The sequence below is a fragment of the Pleurodeles waltl genome, chromosome 2_2, assembly GCF_031143425.1.
Source record: "Pleurodeles waltl isolate 20211129_DDA chromosome 2_2, aPleWal1.hap1.20221129, whole genome shotgun sequence".
NCBI lineage: Eukaryota > Metazoa > Chordata > Amphibia > Caudata > Salamandridae > Pleurodeles > Pleurodeles waltl.
This window is the reverse complement of record NC_090439.1, coordinates 21062386-21089079: the sequence shown is the minus strand read 5'-3', so window position 1 is coordinate 21089079 and position 26694 is coordinate 21062386. Positions and strand designations below refer to the sequence as shown.

The window sequence follows — 26694 nt, the reverse complement described above, 5'->3', positions numbered from 1 at the left end:
TTTTCTAAATGGCCAGAAGTTCATATGGTTAGCAATGTAACCACTAATGGGGTCATTGATTTCTTGGAAGATTTATTTTCCAAGGAAGGCATTCCTGAAACCCTAGTATCAGATAATGGTATACAACTCACGTCTAGTAAAATGCAGTCGTTCTTAAAAAGTTATGGTGTGAACCATGTAAGGGTGTTGTTATATCCTCCAGAAGGTAATGGTCAGGTTGAAAGGTTCAATAGGGTAGTTAAGGAGGAGATACAATTAGCATTGAAATCCAGTTTATCATGGAAGGAAGCTCTTTAAAGTATGCTATTATCTTATGGAATTACACCTCATTCTGTAACAGGAAAGATACAATTTGAGTTGTTGAGGGGAAGGAAGCCATCTTCCAAGTTAGTTCCATGGTGTTTAAAGAATAAGAAACAAGTGGAGACATTAACAAATGGCTGTGATCAAATAAGGGAACGAGTGCAAGAGTACCATGGTCAGGTGTTGAATAGAATTAATAGAGGGTTAACCATGCCTTGCGTACTGGTAGGGCCGTATGTACATGTGAGGAATCCTAGATTGATAGGTAAAGGAGCAGCTCATTGGTCGGGTGCAATACAGATTGTGAAAGTTTTGGATGGTGCTGTCAAGCTTGAAAATGGTAGGATATGTAATTTGTGATATGTGAGTTTGTGTAAAGAGGTTAACATACATGAGGGTGAAGATTGTGGCAGCCAGGATTATATGCCTGGTGGTATTTGAAGCGGGCTTGCAGATAGTATGACCTATCCGGCGTCTTTTCATGATTTCTTCATGAGCAAGGAATTAGAAAGTGCTGCCGTATGTTGTTGTTGTTAATGGTGTTTGGCCAGAAGATATGGAGGATTTTCCTCTGACAGATGTTGATCTGGACTTTGTTGGTGGTGATCCCGTTGCCCTCTAAGGTACTGCTCCATAAAGAAGAAGCAATTTTATGTTGCTGTTAAAAAGCCTGATCTTTGTTTGCCGCAGTAGGTAATTGGAGCTCCAGATCTTCTTTAGCTGAATAAAGGCAGCCCTTGCTTTGCTGATTCTTGCCTTGACATCCACGTTTTTGTCATCCTACTTATATATGAAACTGCGCATGTAGGTGAAAGCCTCAACCTCTACCACTGCATTGCATCAAGAGTGACTGCAGCAGTGCTTGCCAAGTTAGTCTTCAGGATCTTGGTTTTTCCCCTGTGGATGTTGAGGCCCAGTTGTGCTGATGTGGCTGCCCCATTTTCAGTCTTCTCTTGCATCTACACCAAGGGCTCGCTCGTCTGGAAAGTCCAGGTTGTCAATCTGTTTCCAAGGTGTCCACTGGATCCCATTTCTTCTCCTTGCTGTGGATGTCTTCATGATCAGTCTATAGCCAGCACAAAGAGAAAAAGCAAGAGAAAACAATCCTGACAGACTCAGGATCCTCAATTGGAAGGCTTCTGTGAGTAGTCCTCCATGGACTATTGTGCAGGTCATATCCTGGTAGGAGTTTCTAATGATTCTTACAAGTTTATCTGGCACATCATAGTGGCAGAGAAGTTTCCAAAGGATCTTTCTGTCCATGATGTTGAATGCCCTTTTATAGTTGATGAAGTTGACAAGGAGATGGGAGTCCATTCCATCAACTGCTCAGTGATGATGTGCCGTGTTGCAATCTGATCTGTTCAGGATCTATCTTTCTGGAAGCCAATTTGCTGGTCTTGCAAGTGAGCGTCAACTTGTTCCTTCATTCTGTTCAAGATTACTCTGTTGAACACTTTTCCTGAGGTTGAAGAGTTGTTCCTCTGTAGTTTGCACAGTTACTCGGGTCACATTTCTTGGGGATCTTGATCTTTACTCTCTAGTTGCTCTTTCCTTGGTACACTTTTGTTCCTCTTGTCTGTTTATGTTGCAGATAAGAGTGTGGTGTCTTATTTTAATCTCCATAGCAGGGGTGTGAAATGTAATAAATAATCTACTTGTCCATGGAACAAGTTGCTACATAGGTGTAGTTGTCCTGTAAAAGAAAATACACTTGTTCCTTTTGGTGCCACATAGATCAATGATAAATTATGTCAGCAATCTCATTATGCAAGAGCTCTGATAGTAGCCGCTCTGACTTACGCCAGTGTTCAATACTACAGTTGGGTTTGAATTCTAGTAATTTCTGCATTTTGCCACCTTTCCACAAATCTACATACTGGGGCTGGAGGTAGCATTAAGCAATTGTTTTAGGGATGGAATGTACTTTAAAGTCTGCTCAAATCTACTAATTTGCATGTTTTAAGGGTTTCACCACCGCTTTTCTAATCTTTCCTCATACTGAGAAAGGTTGGAAATGTACTCCTCACAAGGTCAGAGATAAACATTCCACACTTTTGGAAAAGGAAGTGGTTGGAGGGAAAGTGAAGGTATAAATGTTCAAGAGATTTTCTCATGAGCAAAACCTAGATATGCATATTTGCTTGTGCTAAAATGCAGTTCACAAATATTTTCTAGTAGTACGATTTCCCGGCCTACTTTGTAAATTATTGTCAATTCATGAAAGCTATACATTTGTACTAATGCAAGGGCATATACAATATGTGCACTTTGTGACTTTATATAACAGTTTGGCCCCTAATTAGTCTTGAGTTAACCAAGAGTTTTGTTTTTATTAAAATTCAGTTTCTCTCTGTATAGCTATCTATAGACTGGCTTTACTTTGAGTGACAGCATTCTGCTCTTTTGCAAGGAGCATATCACACACAAAGTAGTTCTGCTCAGTGCCAGAGTCAACTGTGGCAATGTGTGCATCTTGAGACCAACAAATATAATTGCTTTTTCCCAATGCTTGTTGTAATGGTGAGGGCCTGACACCTCCCACAACATTAAAGTTTGACAAAAACAATGTCAAAACAAGACATGCATTAACAAAACCAAAAGGCTGACCACCAATCTCAGACATATTGGCTTTATCAGTGATTGTTTATTTTCATGTTTCCTATAATTTTGTTTAAACGGGTTGCACTGATTTTCTTTTAAGAATGTTGTTTGGGAATTCTAGCATGCATCACCAAATTTTAGTAGATGATGCTTCAAAGAAATGCTATCTACAATTTCACAGTAGTTTAGCAAAACCTTTTTTTCCAAATTGTATTTTCTATGAACATTCAATTTCGTCAATCTTGCTTTCAAGCTTCTGCAAATATTTGCATCTAATCAGAGAGCATTCTGGGTGCATTATACTTAGCTGCATGTTGTTAAACTTTACAAATGAGTTTGCACATTTTTATACTGGGACTACTTTCAGCAGTGCAGACCAAGCTTACAACATTTTTCTTACAGTGCTCATCTTGATAATAAAAAACCTTTGCATTAATAAACCATAAATACAAGTTTCAACAGCCTTAACCTACAGACACAAACATTACCTCAACTGCAGACAGTGCCCTTCTCTGAGCCCTAAATTGGTACTGTAAGCTGGCAGCCAAATGGTTTTTGCTGCAGGGGGTTGGGCATACTTGTCCCAAGGACAAAATAAACTTGAAAACTTGTTATATCAGACCCCAAACATTGTGTCCTGGGAATAGGGCTGTAGGAATACCAGAACCCTGCCATTGTGAGTGTGCATGATAATAATTGCTTACACGTTTGCATTTTTTTCCTTTCTCCCATACAAACATTGTACTTAATAGGCCCTACATCCTTCTGTACTCTGGAGCTAATCCAGTAATGATCTTGTATTTCTTGTCCATTGCCAACCAATTGTTATCTATTTTTAGCAGTGTGAATGTTTCTGAATTAATATTATTTGCAGTATTTTGCCATCCATTGGCTGTGTCCAGAATTGTCTGTTTCCTTCTCTCTTCCTTTTTTTTTTAAGTATGTGTTGTCGTCGAGTCTTTGGTGTTATTTCCTTCCTTGATGATGCGTGACCAGGAAGCTCTATTGTGTGGTCAACATATACAGATTCTTTTCCTGCCATTGCCTCTGGATACAGTGGAGGTAGTAGCTCCCAGACAGGAGAAGCAGGAGTTATTTTCAACAGAAATCATGGAACAACGAGAGGAGACCAACAAAACACCTTTGGACACTGAAGGTCACCAAAGAAGATCACCAGATTTACAGCAAAGGTCTTGGGGCCTTCATCCATAGCAGACCACGAGATCCTTGACTGCTCTGCGTGACCAAATAATACTGATAGGGCATAGAATACACACCATTCAGGTTCTCGACGAATTGCCACCCCAAGTTTAAGCAGAAAGATAGCCATCAATCCAGCAGCTTTTGGCTGTCCACGGACCACATGCCGGAGTGGTGTGACACTGGTGCCGAATTTCAACCAAAGACCCTCAGACTGAGTAAGAAACACAGGTAGGTGCATTATGCATGGCATGGGCACAAAAACATACCCCCAGGGCAGAGGAGGCCTACAGAGATGACAACGCTGAAATGGTACATCAGCAAGCTACCGACACCGAGACAGTCCATGCCAAGATGGGAAAGGCGCTGAGGAAACCATGGGTAAAGGACACCGAATGTTGAAGAGACAGGTGCAGGGGAAATCAGGGATGGAGCTGGAGGATTCAGACTCCAAACCCAAAAAGCCCCCTTCAATCTCAAAAGATGGCAGAGCTGAAACAGAGAGCCGCTTGGATCTAAACACAGACAGACCTGCTGGAGGCAAAACCTCAGAACCAGCCTTGGCCTGAGAGAGGATAGAGAGCACGTGAAGGATAAGTTGACCCAGAAGGCATCAGCAGTCGATGCCGACTAGAAAGCAGTCGAAGTCAGACAGGAAGAATAGGTACCTAGAGGCTGAAATGGAGGACTCAATCAAAAGAAAGGAGTATGATGAGTAGCAGGAGCTGCCTTCAAATTTAAAGTGGAGTTTGATGACAGCTTCTACCAGGAGGGGTTGTTCAAGGCTGATGCCTCTGAGGACAGGTAGGATATCAAAGCCAGCTCAGCAAGGAGGGTCTGGACACATACCCCTCAAGCCTCTCCCTAGTGGATGACAAAGTGAAATGGGTGGCAGACGCCTACAGCGTCAGACTTGGAGAGGAACCTGTGGAGTCTTGCTTCCTGCTTGAAACTTTACTGTGTACACAGACAAGGAGCCAATTTCTCCCAGTGCTCCTAAGTATGCTGGACTAGGGAAAGGAAGCCTTCAAGGAACTAGCCAACTCGACGGTTTCACCCCACATGAGAAGTACTGGCACTCTACACTGAACCCCAACTACATCAGGCACTAGTGGCTGCTGATTCCATTATCGGCTCCATGGCATCCAAGTAAGCCAGTTCACTGCCATCAGTGGGTCCACCGCCCAGTAACGAGCAAGTGGGTGGAAATGGCAGGCAGAAGCATGGAACAGTAGACAGCGGTCTTCCAGAGGAAGATTGCTAACTCCCAACACCCCCTGAAGTAGTATGCCTGCCACCACTGGGAGGTGAAGGAGAGTCTCTTGCAACACCTCCCAGAACATTATAAGCTGGGATGGAATTCACTCATCCAGGACAGAAAGACTATCCACAATACCAGCTTGAAGTCAGCCCTGGATGCTGCAGACACCACCAGCAGGCAACTGTGCACCAGAACCACAATTAGGAGGCACTTCTTGCTGACGATATCCTACTGTTTCTCTTGGCCCTGACAGAAGACTTTATATTATCAGTTCAATAGATGATAATATCCACAGCCCTTTGATCTAATGAATTTTTCTCTGGTACTGATATTGATACACCTTGATCCTCTATGCATGTTAGAAACATTCCCTTGGATCGCATTCTACAGTCTCCTTAAAATTATTCAGAAAAGAAGGAGCAATATTTTGGTATCTTTTTCCGGTTGCCGGCCAAAGATGATCCAACTGATTGCGCCCCTCACTTGGTGAGTGTGATGTTCACTTATCTCTTCTGATTACTGGCACTGCCGTTTTGGGCGTCGCGGCAGTTGCGGCTGGTGATCGTTGAAAGTGGTAGGGCGTAACACCTGTCCTAGATTGAAGTGAGTGACTCCCACTTTCTGGAGCAGGGCTTGTGGTGATTGATTTCCACCCCGTGAAGAGCTTAGAAAAATTAGGTAAAATAGTGTATTTTACCGTATATTTTTCAAATACATCTGGTAGAAAACACAAATAGGCTTTGAAAGGTCTAGTGAAATATTCCTGTACGTGAATGATGTTACAGCCACGCTGATCCTCCCAGGAATGTTGCAGTTAAAGTATTAGTTTGTATAATATTGTAGCAGCATTGCCTTCTCTAAGACAAATTTGAGAAATACCTACCTAATGTTGCTAAACAAATTCTTTAGAAAGGTAGGTGATACTGCAAGTTCCAAAAGGCAATTTGATGTGGACTATTAATTACCACTGCATTAAGCTACAGTTCATGTTAGTTTTCCATCCGGACCCTTCAAAATAGATTCTCACTATATGTTAGGAAAGATAATTTATTTGAATTACACACATCTCACAATCCCAGGCAGGTCATAGCCAAGCTAAACAGATTTTAAAGAGTCAAAATGGCAGAGCTTTTTCTCAGGTTACAGGGTCCTTCCAAGTATGGGCACCAGATGTGTAATAGAGATCTCAGAGATCAGTGATTCAGAGAGCAGTGCTTATTAACGCTAGAGTATCAGCTTCAAATGCAATATTTTTGTCTGCAAAGACCAGTTTGGCAATCGACTCACACCCTGCACCCTAAACAAAGCAGGAAACGTTCATAATTTCAAAGAAGGAAAAAAAATCTTTCCCATTCAAACTATGGCCTTGCTAATTGGTGTTGTACCCCTCCCAGCATAAGGATTGCAGCCCTCTGGAAACAGCAGGTAGATTCGCAGACTTCATAGCAGTGTGCTTTTTACCTTCTACAGAGAGTACATTAGAAAGGCTGCTGTAACTGAAGGGCTTTCCACCACTTTTCAGCAGTGATATACTTTCAGTGGGACACTTCCCAAGGATAGCCAGCTATAGTTTGAATGAGGTTGCCTTGGTAATTTTTCAAAACAACTTCTGTGCCTTTAATTGGGTAATACATTGATTTCTGCGCATGGTAGCTACACTTTACAAGCATTTGCAATGCAATGGGTCTTGTGTGTGCTCGAGTTAGAGCTATTAGAGTTGTAAATTCCTAACTGGACTTTTCTTGCCACTTAAATTGAATATGAAAAGTAAAGCTGTTGACATAAGCGAGCCGATTCACAGCACTATGGCCGCTGTGAGCATGAGTGCGAAGGAGAGACACAATTTTTTTTTTTTGTTGCTTGCAGTCAAATGTATTGGCAATTGTGCAATTATCCATGTAACGGGCAGTCTGCTAGGCGGTAACTAACCCCCCCCCCCCCCAGGAGGGACAAATGTAAAGCATTTACCAATAATAACAAAGGATTTTTGAAAGGCAAGCCCAGGAATGAATGAAAGTGATGAGCGTGTGGTGAGCATGGTCAAAAGCCCGCAATAGTAACAACAGGTAAAATCGCTTGACCTAAAAATGAAAATATCGGAGCAGCTCAATCACGAAAATGCATTTTAAATAAATGGCAGAGGAACTTCTTGGGAGGGTAGTTTTAGTTTTAGTTGAACTTTAAAAGGTCTTCTTTATACATGGCTGTATTTCCTTAAAGAAGGAGAAACCAGAACTTTCTCACAGAAATAACTTAGGCCCTCACTGTGACATTGGCAGTAAAAACCGCCTACTGCTGCGGCGACAGCCACCAAAAGACCGTCGGTGCGGCTACCAGCCGTCCGACATATTATGACCACAGCTGGATTTCCACCACAAGAAGGGCGAAAATTCGGCTGTGGGCATACTGGCTAAAACCATGGCAGTAGGCGGGGTCATAATCCTGCAGGTGGCACAATGGTGGCCACCGGACTGGAGATGGTTATCTCCAGCCCGGCAGCTGCTACCGCTGTGGCGGTCAGGGTGGTACATTGGCAGGTTGGCTTCAGCCAACCCCCCAATGTCATAATGTGGCTGTATGTCCCGCCAGCCTGTTGGCGGTACTACCGCCACATTAACGCCGACCGCCGGGGTCATAATGACCTCCTTATTTTGGATGGAACCATACAGCATCTTTCCTGCAGGACTGCTAAATTTTCAATTCAGCAGTGCCAGAACTTTGCAGCCTGAGCAAAGAGGTCTATGTTTGAATGGCCATGAAATGCAGACTATTTGTTTACAATTTAGAGCAAGTGTGATGGATACTGGTCAGGTGTACATATAATAGCGTCAGTAGAAACTTTTCTCACAAAGCAAGTGAAGCAGAGACAGCAGCAATGCAGCTTTTCTGAAACATAGAGCAAGTAGCATACGGAGAGCAACAGTACCACAGTCAACAATGAAACAACTAAACATGTTCGTATTGTCTGTTGCAGTTCAGACTCCTCTGTTAATGCACCTAAGTGACCCTGACTCCAGTCTGTCAATTAGGGTGCATCCTGTCAGATAAAGCCTGCTCTCAGAGGGAAACGGCCTTAACAACGATGTCTAAACCACACAGTTGTTAACCAGGCAAGCTCTACCATGCATGTCTAAACCACACATATGCCTTAAGCACACATATGCCTTAGCCATGCATGCCTTTAGCAACGAAAAATTAAGTATTTTGCGGGTAAGTCTGTGTGTGTGTCTATATACATGTATATATATATATATATATATATATATATATATATATATATATATATATATATGTTTGATGGCATGTGTAGCTGCAGATACACATGCTATGCATTATTCCGCCATCTAGTGTTACAAGTTGTTTTTCTTCGAAGAAGTCTTTTCAGAGACACAGGATCGACTGACTCCTCTCGGTCATACTGAGCATCGACTCCATTGTTAGATTGTTTTCTTTCCGCTGTTGGGTTTGGACGTGCTTCTTCTCGCACTGAGATTTCAAATTGGAAACTTAAGAAAACTCCCTTAATCTTCAGTATTGTTTCGATCGTGTTTCCACCTAGCCTCGAACCGATAGTACCGTCTGAAACTACATTTTGCCCTTCTGGGCACGTGCGCCCGACTCTGGCCTGTTCGGGCCTACCGCATTGAAGCCTGATGGATCGGACTCCATTTCGATTTTGTCCTCGATGCCATGCAAAATTTCCCGACACAGACCAACACCTTGTATGTAATCTGTGTCTTTCTCCCGATCACAAAGAAGAAGATTGCGAGGCGTGTCAATCGTTTCGATCCAAGAAGACCCTGCATGATCAGAGAGCCAGAAGATTGGAAATGGCATCGCAGAGTATGGAATATCTCAACACCATGGAGGAAGAACAGGCGCAGACAGTGGTTTCCATCAGAGACACCGACTCCGAACAAGAATCGGAAGAAGATAGGCCTATCACTGCTGGTCAGCACGTGAGTACTTCTGCCCCTAAGCCCACTTATAAAAAGTCATCAAAGGCCTTGGGTATACCACTTCCAGAGAGCCATGGTTCAACCCGAAAAAAGACTCTCCTTGACCGACCTTCGGATTTGGCGTCGAAAAAGGCCACTCCTCTGTCGGTATCAGAGGCGAGTAAGTCCATCAAGAGTTCTACTTCCGACTCGAGCAAGCGTCCTCACTCCTCGGAGTTGATGCCTCGATGCCCTGTTTCGGAGCCGAAAAAACCGACTGTATTTTCGGGCCTGAAAAAACTACCATCTTCGGAGCCGAAAAAGTCTTCTTATACAGAAGAGCAAGGACCTTTGAGCCATCTTAAACAGAGCTCCAAATCACTGGAAGAACAGTCTTATAGACCTTCTGAGGACACTGAGATCCAGCCTATCCCTGAGATTATGGATGAGGGACAATCAAGGATTCACATCCATAAAGAGACTGGCTGAATAATTACTGCACCTCCTCTACAGACCAAGAAGAAATTGGCCTTTTAAGAACATTTAGACACTGCACCACCACCAGCCAAAAGTTATAAACAAAAGGAGAAGCCATTACTTATCCATACTTCTCCCTCTCATTCACCACAACTTTCTTTTTCCCCACTACCCACTAGCCCACCACCTTTGCCTTCACCAACTCATTCCCAATATTCACATGGTGATAAGGTTGATCCTTGGGATCTCCATGATCCAGATCCTGTTCCTGACAATGACCCGGCTTATACTTGTCTAAGCCTTCCCCACCAGAGGACACTACTGCATACACTAGGTTATTTCCAGGGCAGCAGCATACCATAGGGTGCTTATGCACACTGAACCCCTAGAAGAGGATTTTCTCTTTAACACACTATCCTCCTAGCACTCAAAATATCAATGCCTCCCAATGCTACCTGGCATGATTAAGCATGCAGAACAAATATTTAGTGAGCCACTTAAAGCTAGGGTGATAACACCACGCATTGATAAAAAATATAAACCTGCCCCTACAGACCCTGTTTATATTACCCACCAAGTTCCTCCAGACTCAGTGGTAGTAAGTGTGGCTAGAAAGAGGGCTCCTCCCCCTGGCAAGGAGAGTGGAAAATGCAATGCTGCTGGCAAGAAGGTAGCCACACAGGCTGCCAACCAATGGCGGATTGCAAACTCGCAAGCCTTGCTAGCAAGGTATGATAGAGCCCACTGGGACGAGATGCAGGAACTCCTACAACAACTCCCAAAAGAACAACAAAAAAGGGCACAACAAACTGTGGAAGAGGGTTGGGCCTTAAGCAATAATCAAATACGGTCTGCCCTTGATGCTGCAGATACAGCAGCTAGAGGTGTCAATACTGCCATCACTATACGTAGACATGCATGGCAACGTTTCTCTGGTTTTAAACCAGAAATCCAGCAGGCAGTGCTCAATATGCCTTTTAATAAAAAAGCTCTTGTTTGGCCCTGAAGTCAACACGGCCATAGAAAAACTGAGAAAAGACTCAAACACCGCCAAAGCACTGGGAGCATTATACACAACACCCTATAGAGGATCCTTTCGCAGACAACAATTCAGAGGAGGATTCAAGCCACAATCCACTGAGGCTTCTACCTCCCAGACAAAAAAAGTGCAACAGCAACAGCAGTACCAGAGAGGGGGATTCGGAGGGTTTTATAGAGGCCAATACTTTGGAACCAGAGGCAAGTTCCAAACTTCAAAACAAGCCACTTCCTCATCTAAACAGTGACTTACTTGCCATCGCTCAACCCCAAACATCTCCTGTGGGGGGAAGACCACAGCATTTCCACTCCCATTGGCGATACACTACAGACCATTGGGTATGGTCAATTATCGTCAATGGCTATTGCCTGGAATTGATTTCTACCCCTCCAAACATTTCTCCTGGTTACCACAAGCTGTCCACAGAACACAATGTTCTATTACAGCAAGAAGTACAATCGCTACTACTAAAACAAGCAATAGAATTGGTCCCACATTCTCAACAAGGAACAGGAGTATACTCACTATACTTCCTCATTCCCAAAAAGGATGACATTCTAAGGCCCATCCTAGACCTCAGATCTCTAAATCTATATATTCTGTCAGAACAGTTTCACATGGTAACTGCAGAACATCATACCTCTACTACAAAAACAAGATTACATGACTGCATTAGACCTCAAAGATGTGTATTTCCATATACCCATCTATCCAGCTCACCGAAAATAACTAAGGTTTGTGATAGCAGGAAAGCATTATCAATTCAAAGTTCTACCTTTCAGCCTAACAACAGCTTCAAGGGTATTTACAAAATGTCCAGCAGTAGTGGCAGCCTACCTAAAAAGGCAACACATGCATTTCTTTCCATGTCTAGACGATTGGCTAATAAAATCAAGCAATTTTATACAATGCCAACAACACACTCAATACGTAATAAAGACCCTACATACACTAGGGTTCACTCTCAACTACCAAAAATCCCATCTTCAGCCAGCACAGGTGCAACCTTACCTAGATGCTATTTTAAATATGCAAGAGCCTTAGCCTAACCAAATACACAAAGGATACAAGCTTTCCAAAATCTTGTGCCACAAATGCAGCCAAATCAACAATACATTGTAAGATTTATCATTAAACTATTAGGTATGATAGCATCCTGCATAGCAATAGTGCTGCATGCAAGACTAAACATGAGGACACTCACAGTAATGGTCTCAAGCACAGGGCCACTTGCCAAGTCCCTTCAATGGTGGAATCTCAGCAGTTTAATGAAGGGGCGGTCATTTCAAGACCCTGTGCCTCAGACCACAATAAAAACAGATGCATCAATGATAGGTTGGGGAGCTCATCTCAACAACCTTATCATTCAAGGGGAATGGGGTTCAAAACAGTGAAATTTTCACATAAATCATTTAGAATTATTAACTGTGTACCTTGCCTTTGGAGCGTTTTCAACCCCTTCTCAAACACAAGATTGTTCTGATAAAAATAGACAATGGGGGTCATTTCAACCCTGGCGGTACAGGACCGCCAGGGCTGAAATGACAGAAGCACCGCCAACAGGCTGGCAGTGCTTCCGAGGTCATTACGACCGCGGCAGTTGATAATCCGCCTGGGCAGCGCTGCTAGCAGCGATGCCCAGGGGATTACGAGTCCCCGACCGCCAGCCTTTTCCTGGCGGTTAAAGGCTGGCAGTACGGGGAGTCATGGGCCCCTGGGGGCCCCTGCACTACTGGCATGGGAGGTGCAGGGGCCCCCTGACAGGGCCCCATGTGGCTTTTCACTGTCTGCTCTGCAGACAGTGAAAAGCGCGACGGGTGCAACTGCACCCGGCGCACGGCTGCAACACCGCCGGCTCCAAATCTCCCATGTTGCGGCCCACATCCCCGCTGGGCCGGCGGGCGGAAACTCGAGCGGGTATGTCAAAATGGGCACCGCGGGAGTGTGGCCGCATTGGCGGCCACACGGCGGGTACAACTTGGCGGGCTAAAGTTGTAATGAGGCCCTAAATGACGACCATGTATATTACCTGAAGAAACAAGGCAGGACACATTCATCTCAACTGTCCCTTCTATCCCAAACAACATGGAAATGGGCATTTCACAATCACATTCATCTATTAGCAGAATACATTCCAGGAATACACAATCAGCTAGCGGATCTCCTAACCAGGAGGCACCAACAGACACATGAATGGGAGATTCACCTTTAGGTACTTCAACAGTACTTTCAAAAGTGGGGACCACCAGAAATAGACCTATTCGCAACAAGCGAAAACACGAAATGCCAAAACTTTGCATCTAGACACCCACATCCTCTATCCAAGGGCAATGCTGTATGGATCAACTGGTCAGGGGTATTTGCTTATGCTTTTCCCCCTCTACTACTACTTCACTTTCTGGTCAACAAACTACGTCGACCTCTCTCACCCTGATACTGATAGCCCCAACGTGGGCATGACAACATTGGTACACAACACTCTTAGACCTGTCAGTAGTACCTCACTCCAAACTTCCAAACAGACCGGATTTGTTAATACAAAACAAGGGACAAATCAGACATCCAAATCCCAGTGCTCTCAACTTACCGATTTGGCTCCTGAAGTCACAGAATTTGGGTACTTAAAACTTTCATTAGAATGCATGGAAGTTCTCCAACAAGCGTGTAAGCCTACAACTAGGTAATGCCATGCTAACAAATGGAAAAGATTTGTTTACTACTGTCAATCTAAAAATACTGATCCACTTACAGCATCAATACAAGATATTGTATGCTAACTACTTCATTTGCAGAGATAAAATCTAGCTTTCTCATTCATTAAAATCCATCTTACTGCAATATCAGCATACTTACAAACTATTCAACATACCTCTCCCCTCAGAGTTCCAGTTATGAAAGCCTTCATGTAAGGAGTAAAATGTATTATTCCCCCTAGAGCACCACCTGTTCATACTTGGAATATAAATATTGTACTCACCAGACTCATGGGCCCACCTTTTGAACCCATGCATTCCTGTGAGATTCAATTCTTAACATGGAAAGTTGCCCTCCTAATGGCCGTTACTTCATTGCGAAGAGTTAGTGAAATACAAGCATTCACTCTTGAAGAACCTTTTTTCGAAGTAGACAAACTTAAAGTTGTACTTAGAACAAATCCCAAATTTCTGCCAAAAGTGGTATCACCTTTTCATATAAACCAAACAGTGGAATTGACAGTCTTCTTTCCACAGCCAGACTCAATTTCAGAAAGAGCCCTTCGTACTCTTGACCTTAAAAGAGCTCTAATATACTATGTAGATAGAACCAAATAATTCAGAAAAACAAAACAGCTTTTTGTTGCCTTTCAACAACCACATAAAGGGAATCCTATCTCAAAGCAAGAGTTAGCAAGATGGATTGTTAAATGTATACAAACATGCTACATTAAGGCACAAATACAACTTTTAATCACACCTAAAGCACATTCCACTAGAAAGAAAGGTGCATCCATGGCATTCTTAGGAAACGTACCAATGGCAGATGTATGTAAAGCTGCCACATGGTCTACTCCTCATACATTTACAAAACATTATTGTGTAGATGTATTTTCAAACTAACAGGCCAATGTTGGTCAAGCTGTCTTAAGTACATTATTTCAAACAACTCCTACAGGCCAGCCACCAAAGTTTTTGGGGAGAGTAACTGCTTTGTAGTGTATGCATAGCATGTGGATCTGCAGCTGCACATGCCATTGAACGGAAAATGGCACTTACCCAGTGTACATCTGTTTGTGGCATGTAGTGCTGCAGATTCACATGCACCCTCCCCGGAAACCTGTAGTCATTGCAGTTTTTTCTCTTTTGTACATATGTAGATAATTTACATTTGCCTGGACATCTATTCTTATTTACTGTTTCTATACAACATTTATATTATTATACTCTTATCACTCCTTCCTACAACCTTTTGCGGGAAATCAATCTAACGGAGTCGATGCTTATGCAGAGTATGACCGAGAGGCGGAGTCACTCGATCCTGTGACTCCGAAAAGACTTCTTCAAAGAAAAACATCTTCTTACACTCCGAGCCCAACACTAGATAGCGGAAAAAAGGCCAACACTAGATGGCGTAATAATGCATAGCATGTGAATCTGCAGCACTACATGCCACGAACAGATGTACACTGGGTAAGTGACATTTTCCATATATATATATATATATATATATATATATATATATATATATATATATATATATATATATATATATTCACTGAAAAAACCTATTGGGACATTAAAGTTAGGAAATAGATTTTTAAAAGACATAGAAATTCACTGAAAAGGTTAGAGGGATGTTAGAGTTAGGCTCACATTTCAAGCGTACAATACCATAGAAATTGATCAGTTATAGTTACCTTAACTAACTATAACCTGTGCCCCCTAATGCATTGCTCATGACCTCACAGATTACACAGCTCATGACATGGTCAGTGACATCACTGATAATATCTCAAATGACATCACTGATGACATTATCCAGTGACTGAAACTGATGCAAGAATGTGTAAGTGGGTGTATGAGTGGCTCAATGGGTGAATGACTGGTTCAAATTATTAGGTGTATGGGACAGAGCATGGACGTGTGAATATCTGTATGGATAAAGAAATGACTGTGTGACTGTCTGTATTTGATTGAATGTTTGGGTGAGTGAGTAATTGTGAGAGTGGTTTGTGTGTAAAACAATAAGTGGAATTCTATTGCTGAGTGAGTTGGTGAATGAGGTACTGTCTAGTTAAGTCACTGAGTCTATAAATGGCTGTAATAATAACCGTGTACATCAGTCACTGACTGTATGTGAGAGTTAATAGGTGCGTAAGTGGGTGTATCATAAAGTGAGTGGGTGTGTCAGTTTTGTACATTGGTAAATGAGTGGATGTGTTACTACTTATGTTGGTGAATGAGTAGGTGTTTTAGTGGCTACAATGATGACTTAGTGGGTGTATCAGTGCTTTTGCATCCCAGTGAGTGGGTGTGTGAATAGTTGTATAATTGAGTGATTATGGGTGTTAGAGATTGAATTGAGGACTGTGTGGGTATTTTAGTGATTGAATGAGTGTACGCGGATGTGTTAGTGGTTGTGCAGTTGATTCACTGAATGTGTCGATGGATGAGTGCTGTAATAGTTGTTTTTTCTGATCCTCTGTATGGGTATATCAGTGAGTGTGTTATTAATGGCTGTATAGGTGTATGAGTGGATGTGTAAGTAGCTGTATGATTCCCTTAATATGTGAGTTTGTACTGTATGTGTGACTAAGTAGTTCTGTCAGTGACTTATTAAGTGAATGAATGTCTGTATATCACTAGTCTTATCTATGTGCGAAAAATATGTGAGTAGTTGTGTGTGCATGGACATAGAAGAGTTTCTATGTTTGAATGAGTGGGTGTGTCCATGCATGGTTGATGTAATCAATGATATCATTGGAGATGTCATCAGTGATGTCATTACTGATGTCACTGACCATATCATGAGTTATGTAATCTGTGAGGTCAAAAGCAGTGCAGTAGGGGGATGGAAGTTTTATTTATCTAAGGTAACTATAACTGCTGAACTTCTATGGTTTTGTACGCTTGAAATGTGACCTAACTATAATGCCCCTCTAACCTTTGTTTATTTCAGTGAATTTCTATGTTTTTTAAATAATCTATTTCCTAACTGTAATGTCCTAGTAACCTTTGTTTTTTTCAGAGAATTTCTATGGTTTTTTAACGTATGGTAATTGTCATTACTATACGTTAATCCAACCACCGCCATGCATGGCCTTTGGTCGTGCACAGCGGTGGTTGGATACACCCCTATAAGCACCCAAACTTGCACCATGCACGGCCTTCACCCTTGCGCAAGGGAGGTTGCCTGCAAGACCTGGCCTGCTGCCAGACCCTGCATCCATCTCCCCATAACCACTCAACACCATGCTGTACACGGGCCTTTGACCATGCACAGTGTGAATTGGCCATGACCTGAGTGTGAGAATAGTGTGAGAGGGTGTATCTAGGGTGAGAGTGGCTGTCAGACTGTCTGGGTGTGAGAGCATACATCAGTCTTTTAGTGTGTGCGTCAGTGTGTGCCCGGGTCTGTGAGTGGGTGCATGAGGGCATGAGTGAGTATGTGAGGGGGTGAGTGAGTGCGTGTGTGAGTGAGTTGGTGCGTGAGTGTCTGACTGGGGCTGGGAGTCGGTGTAAGGGGGTCTCAGTGAGTCTGTGAGAGTGTCTGTTAGTGTGAGTATGTGCATGTCTCAGTGGGTGTATGAGTGGCAGAAAGATTTAAAGAGAGAGAGAAAGAGTGAGAAGGAGACAGAAACTTTTTAGGCTTTGATGTATGATAACTTGAAATTACATGTTTGTTTAATTCAAAAATGAAATGGTATTTTTTAATTTTCAGAAATAATATCACCTTTAATTTTTTATGTAAACTTTTGGAAAAAAATTAAAAAAAGGGAAACGAGTCAAGCTGGACTCGAAACCTCAGTGCTCAGTGTGAAAGTTCTTGACTTTCACGCTGAGCTATTTTTGTATTATTTTTCAGGCCCCTTTTTCACCCTTTACGGGCTATCTGGGACTGTGTGGGAGCCCTCTAGGGCTCCCCGCTGTCCCTACGTATATATGTTTTTTAATTATTATTATTGAAAAACAAGCCCTTTACTGGCTATCTGGGACCACAGGGAGTCCTCAAGGGCTCCCTGCGGTCCCTACTGTTTTTTTTTTTTACTAAAATGCCCTATACGGTCTACCTGACACTGCAGGGTGAAGCATTAAGGCTTCCCCTGCAGTGCCATTGCTTCAGCAAGCACAGAGGTGCTTTGAAAGCAGCTCCCTGCTTGCTGAAGCATTTCATCTCTGTCCTCTGCACGAGTGCAGGGGACAGAGAAGAAGCTTTGGATTTTGACAGCGAGACCTGCTTTAAAGGTCCTGCTGTGAAAACCCAACGTGTTTGCTTTGCGTTGCAGCGCAGCAGACAGCTATGTCCCGGGGGTGAGCATCTCCAGGACATAGCAGGAGATGGCATTGGCCACAGTGCCCCCCTCCAACTTGAAGATAGCCCGGGGGTGGTGGTCTTCGGGGCACGGGTGGGGCCTCAGCCCCACCCGCATATATAGAAGCCCCGGGTGTGGTGGTCCCGGGGCTTGGGGGTCACATCAGCACCCCTTTTTAAAAAAAAAGATTTGCCCATGGGGTGGTGGTCCCCAGGGCTTGGGGGAGCACTAGCTCCCCCTGCTAAAATTTAGTGTAGCCCCAGGGGGGGTGGTCCCCTGGGCTAATGGGGGTCCCATAGGGACCCCTTTTTTAAATATGTGCTCTGGGGGTGGAGTCCCCAGGGCGCGGGGAGGGCCATGGGTCCCTGCATATTATTTGTTAAACACCCCCGGGAGGTGGTGGTCTAAAGAAATGCCCCCGGGGCTTGGCCCACCCAGGTGCTTTATGATAACGAAGCGCAGCAGCATTTTGTTCTTTTTTTTTTTACTGCGGATCTGCCACGTTTGGGACTGTAAAACAAGAAAAATGCTCTTTAGCATTGGGGGGTCCCTTTGGGACCCTACCACCAGAGCTAACGGGTCAGGGTGTTCGTACCCTGGCCCCCTTTGTATTGTTTTATATTTTTTTCAGAGACTCGGCTAAAGCTGAGTCCCAAGATGGATGACTACACTTCTGTTGTTGAAGTGTTATCAGCCAATCAGATCTCTGCACATGATCGTTGGAGGTCACGCGTCCTTTGCGTCCCTATATATGCTCATTTGGATTTTCTTACATTTCTCAAAAACTACTGAACGGATCTACACCTAATAACAAATAACAAAAAGAGCTCTTTCTGGACCAAGAGCTAGCGTTCTGCCAAATTTGGTTCAATTCCTTCCAGTGGTTTTTGTGCTACCACTGTTCAATTTTGCCTATGGAAATTATCACTGGAAAACCTATCATTTCTGACCCCCCCCTTTATCTCAGCCACCGCTTGGCAGATCACCCCAAAATTTCCAGACAACAGCTCACGTGACTGTCTAATTTTGGAGGAAAATTTTGCGAAGATTCGTCAAGTGACTCCAAAGATATAGGCAAGCAAAAACAGCTTTTGCTATAGAAACGAGGTCCTAACTATAACTACCTTATAAACCTTAGTAAACCTAACCAAAGCCTTTTGTTGACTTGCATTTCCTTGCAATGGCAATCCAGGGCTTTGTAACTCTAAGCTGGTGTGTGGAGCCTGTGACCATACTGACTTTCTAGGCTTGGATCTGTGTGCTATTGAAGTGCTGTAATGGGAAAATAAAGTTTTACATTGCCTCTCTCAATGCTTGCCCATAAGCTACTCAATTGTGATCCGAAGCTTTGCTCCATATAGTTTTTGGCCGATGCCTGGAGGCACGAACTGTAAATTCCCAGTTTGTGACCTGTAAATGTGAACATCAAATGTGTCTGCTGAATTTTCTTCATTGTCAGCCATACTTGCCACTCTTCCCTTCCCTTTTGTAGGACTTACATTTACACTAACTATGACATTTTAAGACCAATACCTTTTAATTATAGGATGTTTTTTAAAGACTTTATTCTTAGAATATGGTTGTGCTGGGAATAAAATAGTTCACTTCGCAGTAAATCTCATAGAAATAAACGAAATCAGTTAAACCCATAATTGTCCTTGTATTTAGAGCGTTGTAGCAAATTACTAAATGCTTTGGCTGGATCTGCTATGGTAGATGATGTATGCTCTGCAGAGCGTCAGCTAAGCGTATCGGGCTTCTCTCACCCCCCAAAAACTGCTCTCAACTAAGAGCTGTGGACAAGTTGCCAGCCACAAATGTCTGCTGGTGAAGGAGCACTCCCAAAATGAAGCAATCCACCCAGTGTGAGTACAGGGTTTTTTTTTTTTTATGAAGACAGTCGGAGCATGTGATTCCATGTGGCCAGCAAGGACAATCTGCAAATGGGGTAGTACCACGCAGTAGAGCAGCAGCCTTGGTCATGTACATAATAAGCAGGTAGTACAGTCGTTGCTCTACAAAATCCTCTCACCCCAACACATTGGCTACAGCACAAAATGTTAGTCCCGGGCACATAGTTTAGGTCATTTAGACTTCCATGTCTCTGCCGCAGCAGTATTGTTGTCTATACCCTCATCTATAAGCCGGTGCTCTGCCTGAAAACAAGAGAAAAACCTTGAAATTAGTTGACAGTCTAGAAAGAACTTCGTGGACACAGTGTATCCCTCATAAGGAATGGGTAGTGTTTGCTCTGTCTGGGTACCGATCCACTCCTCGATGGCCATTGTTGGCTGTTCATTTAGCTAGAGCTGACTGTCAGGGTATAGGAGATACCTTACGGGGAAGTAAATGCACTCTGTTCCCCTGGGACATGCATCATTTTCACCAGTTGTTTCTGTTCCACACCCTGCTTCGTAGAGATGTCTGGAGTAATATGCCTTGCCCTATATTGATAGAAGCTCTAATATTTGAAGGTGGCACAGATCTTCTTTAGCCCCATCTTTCACCATTGACCTCCAGAACAGGGTATAACCTGCTCCCTTGGGACCCATACTTCACATTTCTGGGGCAAATAACTTGCACGATAATAGTATCATGACAACACTGGGGACAAGTGCCATTGTGATCCAAGCCGGGGGAGCAAATGAAAGGCACAGAAACTGGATTTGTGAGAGTCCTATATTGTGCACCAGGGTTGGGTGGAGGGAGTTAGAGAGGCATTCAGGGGCAACAGATTGGCCGTTAATAATTTTATAGTACTTGTGGGCCTCCCACCTAGGATTGATATGCCACACATATTGCAGCCGTTAAAGTAACCAGTTCTGGATTTGATTTTTAATCTTTTATTTTTGTCTTTTTCATTAACGTGCCAAATAGCTTGACTTTGGAATGTTGTTTGGAGTGACTGGTGATTTTAATAGCATAACCTTAATTATTTGTTTGCTAGCAAGGATATGGATGGTTAAAGCTTGTCGGCGTGGCCTCCTTGTACATTTGCATAGTTTGAGGGGAAAAATTATCATGCCAGGAAAAGGACAGCAGATTAAGCTTCCTGACCCAAATATCATATCAGAACCGAAGGGCAAATGTTACTGAAGCCTGTCTAAAAACTGGAGCCCCAGATCTCATAAGAACTGCTAACGCGTCCGTCTATGTTAATTTATACACATCGGGACTCGTTTTAGGCCGATGAATCTTTGGACCCAGTGGTGAGACACCGTAAGACGAGATAACTGATCAATACATCAAACAATATGTCAATAATATTGTCAACATATATCACCACAATATATTTCACTTTAGACATTAGTAAACCTTCGGCGCAACCATGACCTTTCAGTCATGAATAACCACACCTTAATGGAGTTTTGTGAATTTTATTCCCTATTGATTACAATCTAATAGCAAATGTATTATTCTCAAAACCAAGAAGCAAAAGAGCATAGTCACTATATGGCAATAATGCAAAGATCACAATCATAAGATAATAATATGAAGATGAATAAATCTAGACGCCTAAATCTCATATAATGTTTAGTTCAACATAGCACCACGTCAGTCACGTCAACTACGTCAGTCAAAGTGAGTGCCTCATCTAGCCACTAATTAGCATTAGCATGTTGGGCTTCATGCAAAACAATTTAGAACATCAATTTGGAAAAAACATCTAACTAAAGTCTCTTATCAAAAATACACAGCAGTTGGTACCTAGAAAGAAAAGGCAAACAAATGAATTTCCATTAGCAACAGTATAATTACCCTCCTCGAAATAGGTCAGCATACAGGATCAGTCTTCGTCTTCAGGACATCAGTTAGATCGCCGTCAGTCTATCTAATCTAAGGGCAGGGGACACTTCCTTCATAAGGAAGAAAGTGTAATGGGGCAGTCTATGGGTGAAGATGGTTTTGTCTAAGTCGTAGATCACCAAATAGAGTGACAGAGTTTCTGGATGCAATCAATATCATTCCCTACCTCAGTCTCTCGAGTCTCCTGTGTCATGGGTTTTTATCCCTTTTTCGAAATACATTCCCCCAAAATTCTATTGGACAGTCACTACACCCCACTATCTGTAACCTATCAAATTATACATTAAGTAATGCATTTGTCATTCTATGATATTTTTCATTCTTCTAATTGGTCTTCATAATTGACGTTTTTCGTAGGTGGCACATCCGGGGTTACTTCATTTTCTGGCACACACTTTGGGTCAAGAGTTCTCTTTTCCGCGATTTAATGTCCTTGAAAGTGTCCATGTTTGTTGCAAAGTCCATAATTTTATACTAAAGCTGCTAGCATGCGGATGAGAAAAATTAGCATTGTTGCAAATAAGCGAAGAAAAGAACAACTGCTGGGCCATGGCCTTTTGCAAGTCAGCACACTGGAGAAACAGAAAAATACGCTTTAATATGAGAGCTACACAGCTAGTTTTCGACTCACGCCAACTTAAGATGTATGGATTCTAATAAATTGCAGTCTTTATACGTGTTAATGTTTTTAGTCATAATACAAGCAATTATTTCTTACAGTCGACATTAGTTTATGCATGTGAACAATTCTCCACGTTTAAAATACGTTTCAATGAATAATATTATTAATGCAGCATTGTTAAATATAAGCATTTCACATCTAAAATAGGAAATGTTTAAACTACGCTCTCTCAGTCCCTCCTCTGATGACGCTCGTCATCACACAATCTTTCTTTTTGATCTTAATTTTTCACCTTGCGCATAATACGCATTTCAACATCTTGCCCTTTATGCGAGCTTTCCCATATTTCATTGAACATTTTCTCTCTTTCACTTTCTTCATTTCTTCTGGTTCTTTTAGTCCAATTTCTTTTTACTTTGTCATTGACTTTACATACCCCCCATAACCCTAATAGACAAATTAAAACAATTAATAGACCCATCATAATTTTTGCAAGTACCCCATTCCAAATGTTGGTAAACCAGCTTCCCACTCGGGCAATTCCTTTCCCAAATTTCTCCCAAACACCAAGTTCTTTCAGATCCTTCAAATCTATACTATCTCTGGTAAGGTTAGTAAGCACGTTTCTAATTTTCTTACTGTTATCTGGAATAAATGAGCAACAATGACGCTCATTAAGCATTTTGCAAACACCTCCACTCTTTGCTAAAAGAATGTCTAAAGTAAGCCGATTTTGAAGAGTCATAGCTCTTTCTGCAGCAAGTTCAGTATCCATCAGGAGTATAGCTCCTGTAAAATTTGTCAGCATGTTATCCACAATAGTAGACAACTTTAGAAGTTTCATAGAATTCAAGATAACCCCTACTGATGGGATTATGGCTCCAAATATATCACCAATGACAGCCGCCACTGATTCTCGTTTTTGTCTAGGATGTTGTAATTCAGACGTTTTAGGTATTTGTTTTAAGTCATCGATCTGGTATATCTTTGGAAATACTATTCCCAAATAACATGTCCCATACCATCCCTTAGGGAGACGGTAATATGCATTCAGTCCACAAATATAATAGATTCCAGGGATTGCTGGATCTTGTCCATTTAACATAAAGGTCCATTTACTCTGAAACAAAAACACTTGCCTACATTCACTCGTACCCACAAACAAATTGTCTTGATCGGATTTTGGTCTATATATACAGAGCCTACCTATGTGTAATGCATCTATAGCTAATTTGCCTTGTGTTTTGATTGCAGTATAAGCATAATCATTTGCATAAGTACGTTTTTCTAGGCCTTTTTTCTAACCTTTCTTTCAGTGCTTTGCGTCTATCATCTGTGTGATCTTAAAAGCTTTTCTCTACAGGAGACAATAAGCAAGTCAAATTGTTGCGATGTGCATAAGCAGTTCCAAATGTAAGTGTTGGCTCAAAGAATCCTCTAACTATTTTAATATCATGCTCTTTAGCTAATTTATTTAGGAATTCAATCACAGGCACAAAAGAAAACACAACATCCAAATTTGAATAAAAGTATTGCACATGCTCTTGATTATAGAATCTTGTTAATAGGAAGCTGCAACTAATTCCATAAGTAAGAGGGAGGCTATGATAAGTTACTCCCTCCTGCACAGACGAAGGAATTTTAGTACATACATAACAATCTTTCGCATCCATAGTTTCCACATACTCATTTAATAAGCGATAGAAGACATTAGTAGAAAGTTCCCCTTTTGCATTAGTTCCCTCATGCATATGTCTTGCGTCTTGCTCAAATCTCTCCCACGGTGATAGTTTAGTAGTGGTAGTTTCAGGTTTCGAAGTTGCATTAATAGTTTCTCTCTCTCTCCATGGCATTCCCACAATCACTCCCACAATCATTACAGCACATACAACACCTATTATAAGACCTAACCAACCACACACCTTACTTCCTTTGCTACTGTAAGCCATGTTTGTATAGAATCAGAATAGCAGATCAACAATCAACTTGAGAAGAAAAAACTATTTTTGCGTATATTACAGCGTCTTCACTCACTCCAGGACCTTTTTCGTTAATTCAGGTTAGCAGCTTGTCGTAATCAGGTTTTCCTTAAAGTCAAATCCAGGTTTAGTGTCACTTTCCAGTAGGTTCTAAAGTCTCTTTCTCTTTTCAGCTTTCACGAATTCAATTTTAGCCGAGTTTCCCTTTGAATATCTTCAGGTACCGTAGTATTGGCCTGGTACTTCTCGATCAAAGCAGAATGCTAAGAATTCTTGTTGCCATTCAGAGGTTGTAGCATATGCCCATTCAGGACCTGTATATCTTCTGTTTGCTATTCTTTTTCTTTTTAGCCTTCGTTCACCTTGTTGTTCTCCTTCACTCAGATCATCTGCTTGTGAAGTATCACTTTCTTCTATTATTGTCTCATTTGATACCTCTCTTATTTTAGGATGTGACTTGTCTGGCCAATTATCGCCTCTATGTGTCTTGGTTCGGTGTTTTCCTTCAGGACGTTGGACAGCACCCTCCTCTTGTGATATAGTGTTTCCTCTTGACGGACCTGCAACTGGTTCAGGAGACTCTGACACGTTTTGATTAATATCTACAATTTCTCCTTCTCTTTCGTCTTCTGGTTCTATGCTGAGTTCGGGCTCTAATCCGTATTCGTCTACTTCTGGGAGAACCTCTCCTTGACTTAGTTCTCCTGCTGCCTCAACTGAGATTGGCACTCTGTCACCTCTCTCGAACTCATTGACAGTTTGAGGGACAAGGCTGTTCTCAGTGGGCTCTCCAGTAGTCTCAGTTCCTTCTTGACTGATCTCTGACTCTGAGATTTCTCTTCCTGAAGTTGCTGTACCAGAAACTTCAAGTTCCTCTTCAACAGGACACGTTACCCTTTTTGTGTGACTGGCATGTATCCAGTTGGGAACCCCGGCACACTTCACAGCAGTGGTGGTCGTCAATATTACTTGATACGGCCCCTTCCAACACGGCTCAAGACACGATTTTCTCACGTGCTTCTTGACAACCACCCAATCTCCAGCTTGCAGAGAGTGACCTGGTTCGCCAATTGGTGGCAACGCGTTAGCTTCCACCTGGTGAGAGAAAGAGCGAATCACGTCAGCCAAACCTTTGCAATAATCCAACACCATATCATCTGTAATATTCACTAGTGCATTTGCAGGTACCGCTGGTAATCTCATTGCTCTGCCCATGAGGATTTCATGGGGGGACAGTCCCGTTTTCTTATCTGGGGTGTTTCACATAGACATCAGTACTAGAGGTAAAGCATCTGGCCATTTCATGTTTGTTGCAGCACACATTTTTGCTATTCTTGATTTTAAGGTACCATTCATCTGTTCAACTAGTCCTGATGCTTCAGGGCGATAGCTACAATGCAACTTTTGTTCAATGTTGAGTGCGGCACACAGAAGTTTAATCACCTCATTGTCGAAGTGTCTCCCTCTGTCTGATTCTATAGAAACCGGAAACCCGAATCTTGGAATTAATTCTCTGAGTAGTAGTTTTGCAACTGTAAGACTGTCATTCCTACGTGTGGGATATGCCTCAATCCAATGACTGAAAATACACACAATCACCAACACGTACTTCAACCCTCCACAAACAGGCATTTCGATAAAATCCATTTGCATTTTGTTGAATGGACCTCCAGCTCTCCCAATGTGGCTCAAAGTTACCACAGTTCCTTTTCCAGCATTCATCTGTTGACAGATGACGCACCTGTGGCAAGTGATTTCTGCGGCATGTCTGAAACTTGGATTGAACCAATCAATCTTAAAGGATCTGATCATGGCGTCTCTTCCTAGATGGGCCTGCCCATGGTATAACCGTGAAAACTGCGACAAAAGACTATTTGGCAGAACCAGTTTTCCCTCTTCTGAAACCCACAGATCATCTGCCCTTTGTACACACTGCATTCTCTGCCAGGAACGTTTTTCTTCTTTGCTAGCACGACTTTGTAATGTCTTTAGCTCATCTAAGGTATCAACCACTCGTAATGCTAGACTTAAACTTGTGTCATTTTCAGGTTGTGGTAACAATTCCCACTGCTCCTTTAATGATATACAATTTAATGCACAAAATCTTGCGACCTGATCTGCATAGCTGTTTCCCATTGACACAAAATCTTGTGATCTGGTGTGGGCACTGCACTTTACCACGGCAATTTCAAGAGGTAACTGAATCGCATGTAACAAATCTCTTATTTGTTCGCCATTTTTCACAGGAGAACCAGAGGAGGTCATGAAGCCTCTGTGTGACCAAAGTTGGCCAAAATCATGCACGATTCCAAATCCATATCTGCTGTCAGTATAGATAGTGACTTTCAAATTTACAGCTGTGTGGCATGCTTTTGTAAGAGCTATTAATTCTGCCACCTGTGCAGAAAACACTTTCTCGAGCCAGGAGGCTTCGACGATGCCAGTTATGGTACAT

The 26694-nt window shown here is 42.4% G+C and overlaps 1 protein-coding gene across 6 annotated transcripts in view; it reads left to right on the top strand.

Annotated features, from left to right (window-relative positions):
• The window catches only part of ZNF516 (zinc finger protein 516), a 353996-nt gene that overhangs the window by 266324 nt on the left and 60978 nt on the right, over nt 1-26694 (top strand). The window lies entirely within an intron of this gene.